Source organism: Rosa chinensis, chromosome 6, assembly GCF_002994745.2.
Source record: "Rosa chinensis cultivar Old Blush chromosome 6, RchiOBHm-V2, whole genome shotgun sequence".
Lineage (NCBI taxonomy): Eukaryota > Viridiplantae > Streptophyta > Magnoliopsida > Rosales > Rosaceae > Rosa > Rosa chinensis.
In genome coordinates this window covers 27,172,048-27,179,095 of record NC_037093.1, presented here as the reverse complement: position 1 = coordinate 27,179,095, position 7,048 = coordinate 27,172,048, and the positions used below count along the sequence as shown (strand labels likewise).

Below are 7,048 nucleotides of genomic sequence, written 5' to 3'. Positions count from 1 at the left end.
AGAAAACAAAGCCAAAATGGAGCGATCTGGAGTTTGGATAGAAGAATGAAATAGTCAATGTGGGTAAACCATGATCAATGCTATCAAGGGAGCAAAATCTAATTGCTTCCTATAATATATGTGGAAATACAATGAAAAGAGAGAAGAAGAAGAAACAATTATATTAATTAATCATTTGATGATTAATTATGCATGCATGCCATAATCACGTGCAGCAATTAAACAATCTTTGTTTAATTGGCTTGAGTCATTTGGCAGCCATTCATTAATTCATTAGAAAATTACATAGTAGCACCAGACCAAAGATATAAACACAAAAAACCCACCTTCAAATAGTTTTATACAAATAAGGACACATGCTCAGGCCCAAAACCAAATGAAGCAGGCCTGGCTTCGAATTTTGATACAAAATGACTAAAATGCCAAGTTTTTATTACAATTTACGCTTATGCCACTGGCATAATCCACAACGACCAAAATCTGAAATCCCAAAACGCAAAACGCAAACCCAAATCAGAAACCCTAAAACCTCTAGCGACGGATCCAAAACGCACTGCAAAATCTCCGAAGCAATAGCACTCAACTTGAATCTGGCTCCAATGGAGGTCAGCAAGGTAAGCCCTTACTCCAATTTTGCTGCCTTCGTTTATGTTTTTTCGAATTAGGATATGTAAAGATGAGGTAGGAGTAGCAGTAGAGCTGTGATTACAATCTTGGATTCATCCATCGATCCGTAAAAGGGTAAAGGTTTAATCTGGTCATTGGGTGGTGCTAGAAACTGAAATTCTAACCTTTTTGTTGTTTTTAATTTCTGAGGCTGCTTTGGTACAACTGATCAAGAGAGAGAGAGAGAGAGAGCGAACAGTGTTATTTGCTCTCTTTCTCTCTTTCACGGGGTTTTATTAGAACCAATGGGAGAGAGCTTAATTGCAATCAAGGGTGATGATATGTAGATGGACTTGAATCTTACAATTTCAATTGGATGGGTTTTCTAGGTTTTTTTTTATTGAGGATTGAGCTTCTTGTTTGCTTGCTACTGTGTCTCTGTTTTGTTTGATTGAGTATAAACAATGTGAATTCAGTAGCAACAAGAATAAACAATGTGATTCTTACACTGGAGTCAATGTCAACTTTGACATCGGTAGTGATATTTTTGTTCTTCAACTGAGTAGTAACATCAGCCAATAACAGTTCACCTTTTGTATCTGCAGAAATGAAGCAGTAAGAGTAAGTATTAGTAAAACCTACATGGTTAACATAGCGCTACCATGCTCAAGCAAAAGGCAAATCACATAGCACCTCACATCGACATCGACCAGTTATAAATGAATGAGCTAATGCATCAAGTAGTTCAGCTAGAAACTTAATGAAATTTTTTGAACTCAACAAAATATACTATTATTAATGTTATAGTCTCAAACAGACCCAAAACACCTTTTAGGATTTGCTGTATATCTAACCAGTTTTCACTTTTGGGTAGGTTTCATGATCTAGAAGTGGAGGACCACCTGAAGTTTGTCACCAACTGGATGCTTTCTCACATTGAAGATGGTGAGAAAAAACTTAATAAACCAGTCATGTTCACCGAATTTGGCTTGGCAGACCAGCTTGATAGATTTTACAAAACTATTTTTGATGTCATTTACAAATCTGCAAAGAAACTCCAGGCTGGGGCAGGTGCTTTAGCGTGGCAGTTTTTGGTAGCAGGAATGGACAAGTATAATGATGAATTTGGGATTGTTCCATGGGAAAGGCCATCTACCTATATGTTTAGTGGGTGGGACACTAATAGGACTGATAATAGCTCTCTTATAGATGGCAGCACTAGCTCTCTTGTAATGATTACTACTACATATGTGTTGATAATTTATACAATTCGTTTCATTCCTTTACTATATGCATCAATTTTGTATCGCAATGCATTTGTGCATTTACTAGACCTCAGGGAAATCGTAAGAAACATTCATGCCCATGCATAGTGCACTGTATTTTACTTAAAATGCAGATCTAAAATCCTGGCTCATAAATTACATGACATTTAGGCTTCTTCAGCTACGGTTTGTGAATTTTGGAGGCAAGTGGAGCTGATTGTGCATGTAAAGCTTTGCTTTTGTCAAGTTCTTGTTGTTGGCTCTATTAAATTATTCCTTACTATTGCTACTGCTATATTTTTTCTTCATCTGCTGCCTACATGGTGATTGCTTCTTCCCATTACAATTCAAGTATTCTAGCTTCACATCCTATGCTACTATAAGAACAGATCTGCTGCTATCATATCATTATGCTAATGTTTAATTCAATTTCAATTTCAATTGTTTTATACTTGTTCACGCTTAATTGTTTGATAACTATTGCTAGGAGGTTCTCTGTTTTAATTGTAGATCCAGTCTCATGTAAATGTTTGCTTGAAAACTAATAATTGAAGATAGTTTTTGTTTTATCTGTGTACAATTGGCAACTTGTCTAGGTGCAAAAGGGTGATCTTGCTAGTAGTTTTTAATTTCATTCATAGATTGACAAGTCTAATTGCTACTACTACTGAACCAAGGACACGTTTAGCAATAAAGAAGAAGAAAAAATCCTGATATGCTACTGCTATTGTAAATGAAGCTTCTATTGAACCAAGGACACGTTCAACAATAAAGAAGAAGGAAAAAAAATCCTGCTACTGCTCCTACTACTGTAAATGAAACTGCTACTGAACTAAGGATACAGCAATAAAGAAGAAAAAAAATCCTGCTACTACTCCTACTATTGCAAATGAAGCTGCTACTGAACCATGGACACTTTCAGCAATAAAGAAGAAGAAAAAATCCTACTACTGCTCTTGCAAATAACTATTGGACGAGTGCACTAACAGGATTAGACGATGACGAGTACAATAGCAGAACTGGACGAGTATGAGTGCAGTAGCAGGATTAGGCGATGACGAGTGCAGTAGCACAAAACGAGTAGCAGAACTGGACGAGTAGCAGTACAGTAGCAGGATTAGACGATGACGAGTGCAGTAGCAGAAAACGAGTAGCAAAACTGGACGAGTATGAGTACAGTAGCAGGATTGGACGAGTGCAGTAGCAGGATTAGATGATGAGATGAGAGTAGTGGGAGAGTGAGGGTTTGTGAAGTAACATAAAGGAATTATTCTCAAGGAAAAAAAAAGTAACATAAAAGGATTATTCTAAAAAAAAAAGTAAAATAAAGAATTATTCTGAGAAAAAAAAAGTAACATAAGAGATTAGAAGTCAAAAAAAGTAGTTAAGGGTAACAAACTCATCTTGTCGCGTCCTTTATTATCAAACTCTTAAATCAAGATCAGTACGATTGCAATAGCAGAACTAGACGAGTATGAGTGCAGTAGCAGGATTAGATGATGAAGAGTGCAGTAGCAGGATTAGGTGTTAACGAGTGCAGTAGCAGAACATGAGTACAAGTGTAGTAGCAGAACTGAACGAGTATGAGTGTAGCGAGTGCAGTAGCAGGATTAGAAGATGACGAGTGCAGTAGCAGAACACGAGTACAAGTATAGTAGCAGAACTGGATGAGTATGAGTGCAGTAGCAGGATTAGGTGTTAACGAGTGCAGTAGCAGAACATGAGTACAAGTGTAGTAGCAGAACTGAACGAGTATGAGTGTAGCGAGTGTAGTAGCAGGATTAGAAGATGACGAGTGCAGTAGCAGAACACGAGTACAAGTGTAGTAGCAGAACTGGTCGAGTATGAGTGCAGTAGCAGGATTGGACGAGTGCAGTAGCAGGATTAGGCAATGACGAGTGCAGTAGCAGAACTGGACGAGTATGAGTGTAGTAGCAGGATTAGGCGATGACAAGTGCAGTAGCAGAAAACGAGTAGCAGAACTGGACGAGTATGAGTGCAGTAGCAGGATTAGATGATGAGATGAGAGTAGTAAGAGAGTGAGATTTTGTGAAGTAACAAAAAGAGATTATTCTCAAGGAAAAAAAAAAGTAACATAAACGGATTATTCTTAGAAGAAAAAAAAAGTAACATAAAAGAAATATTCTATAAAAAAAATAACATAAAGAATTATTCTCAAAAAAAAAAAATATAACATAAGGGGATTATAAGTCAAAAGAAGTAATTAAGGGTAAAAAAGTAAATTAACTCATAACATGTGGCAAGTGGAGAGCAGATTGTCCTTATTTGTAAAATTTGATCTTATAAAGGAATTAGAAGTTAAAAGAAGTAGTTAAGGGTAAACAAGTAAATTAACTCATGACATGTGGCAAGTAGAGAGCACATTGTCCTTATTTGTAAGTTTTAGTCCTTACATGTTTAATTCAATCTTTAGAGGATGCATTTGTTAAGTCATCTTTTGTCAATAACTTATATGTAATTTGTTATTAATTCATTTCCCTATGTTTTCATGGCAGCCCAAGACTAATTAAATCCTCATCTTTTCCCCTTCGACAACAGCCACGTGCCCTTTATTTCATTCCTTTCTTCTCTCTTTTAAAAACCCACCGTGCATTATTTTGTTCTTTCCTTCTTAACTGGCACGTGCACCCTACTCTCCTTATCTCTTCACATAATTGCAGCCATATATATATATATATATCATCATTCTCTCAACCCTACACCCGAGAACGGCCACACACCCCAGACCCCAAAATTCTCTCTCTTCTCCAACAGTGCCGCAACCACCCCCAATTCCATCTTTTATTTTTCTTTGTTCACCGAAACCCACCTCCCCACTCTCTCTTTCTCTCATTTTTTTCTCTCAAAAATTGGAAGGAGCAATTAAGGGGTTTTCACTTCACATCATCAAGGCTTCATCACCACAAGGGATTTTGGCTTTGGTAAAGAGTGGGGGCTTAATATCAAGTTGGGTTTATGTTTGCCTATAGCAAATTTTGAGCTTAATTTGTGTTCCCTCTCTCCTCGATCATTTCTCTTAATTTCTTATGTATTGGATGATGTATTTGAGTATGGGTAGTAGTTCAATTTTGGGAGTGAGGGTTATGAAGCCCTAACTCATCTTGTATAAATATTGATTCTTTAATTTTAATAAATGCAATTTTCATTGTGTATGCTTTAAATCTGAATGTATTGGTCCTTAGAAGCATGTTTCTAGGCTTTGTCATCCTTTGAAATTATGTTGTGGGCAATTGTGAAGAATAGATTGATAAATTGACAGCTTATTGGTCTTGTTGCATCTAGGATTTAAGTGTGGTAACCATTAGCTAGCTTAATTGTAGCTAAGCTTGCTTGGGTCTCTATTATCTTGCACTCTAGGCCTCTAATTTTAGATATTGCGGCCTTAACCGGCATAATGCCTAAATTAGAGAGTTGATTGTGGCCCTAACCGGCATAATCGATACACCGAAACGATAATTGGTTTAGTAGCCTTGACTGGTACTAGATACGGGACTTGACACATATAGGAAATGCATGCATTTGTGAAATTGGCATCGATATTTGCAAGAGAGTTAGTGTGAATCACCCGACACTCCCATGTTCTCACTAATTTGAAATCCGAATTTAATTTCTTGCTTGATAATTTGTTGTTTGCTTTTATTTTAGTTTGCATTTAATTTAGTGAATTCCCAATTCAAAACTCCTAAACAAAATTCTACCTTCCATTGTGCATAACTCATTTGGGTTACAAGTTAGTGGCTTTGGTTAGGCTTAGTGTGAGCTAAGCCGAGCATTGCCGAGGCTTGGTGCCTTGTGAATATTATTTTACTTTATTTTATTTTATATTTTTTTATTATATGCTTTTAAGTTATTCTAGCGCCAATTATCTCGGTTAGGTCCAACACCTAATCCCCGAGGTACGATAACTAAGGTCCAAATACTTCTCTTACTTGACAACGATTCGTACGCTTATGAGAGTTTATGATCCAAGTCAATGGCGCCGTTGTCGGGGATTAGGGTCTTCGGATCTTAATCCCTTGGTAATTTGCATTTTGGGTCACTTTTAGCATACTTTTATTTTTATTTTTATCTCTTGTTTCTTTGTTTAGTTGTTATTTTTATTTTTTTTTTATTTTTCATTTCTTCGGTTAGTTTAGTCAAATTTAGTACTAGTTGTTTTTCATTCTCTTGTTACTCCTCTAATTACTTGTCAATTTTTCGTGAGTTGAATTGGTGCTTACCTTGCTTATATTTTGGTTATTGAGATACTCGATTTCTTATTGATTCTTCATAGGTATATGAGCGACACTCTACTACCTATCAATTTGAGAAGTGGTCGTGCTTTGCAAAGACTACCTAGAGGAAGACCAACAAAGAGAGTTAGGAGACTAAGACATCACTCACAAGCACCTTCTAGGTCTCCTATTCGAGTAGTAGATATGGCCAACGAGCGTCAAGAACTACAAGATGAGGAGGAGATTCCGTTGAGCCATTATTCATGTCCTAGCATTGTAAATACTCCATCTTGCATTGTGCTTCCTCCGACAAATGCCAACTTTGAGATCAAGCCTAACATGTTGTCTATTCTACCTACTTTCCATGGCATGGCTAGTGAGAGGCCATATGATCATATAATTGAGTTTGATGCCACATGTTCCACTATGCACTTGGGAGGATTAACCTTGGAGGGTTTGAAGCTTCGATTATTCCCATTTTCTTTGAAAGATCAAGCACGCACATGGTTTCATAAGCTAAAGCCAAGATCCATTCTCTCTTGGGCCGATATGCAAAGAGTTTTCTTGAATGCTTATTATCCACATCATCGGACTACTTATATGCGAGATAGCTTGACCAAGTTCTTTCAAGAGGATAATGAGACTTTTTATGATGCATGGGAGCGCTTCAAGGATATTGAGTTAGGTTGCCCTCATCATGGACTCACCAAGTGGCTTCTTTGTGAGTCTTTCTACAATGGGTTGATTATTGATGATAGAAGGAGATTGGACAATGCATCGGGTGTAAAGTTTCTTAAGAAATGTCCTAATGCCGCTTGGGATATTTGTGAGGAAGTGGCTACCCAATCTGATCAATAGGATAATCATCAAAGGAGAAGAGGAGGTAGAGATGACCACACCACATCTAGAGGCCGAGTTGATATGGAGCCTCGTGGTAGAGGT

General features: G+C 37.2%; 1 non-coding gene across 1 annotated transcript; it reads right to left on the bottom strand.

The window, feature by feature from the left end:
• Positions 1-6,706: 6,706 nt before the first annotated feature.
• On the bottom strand, positions 6,707-6,810 carry LOC112174968. The gene has a single exon (XR_002926274.1). It is a non-coding gene; the product is annotated as a small nucleolar RNA R71 (small nucleolar RNA).
• Positions 6,811-7,048: the final 238 nt, after the last annotated feature.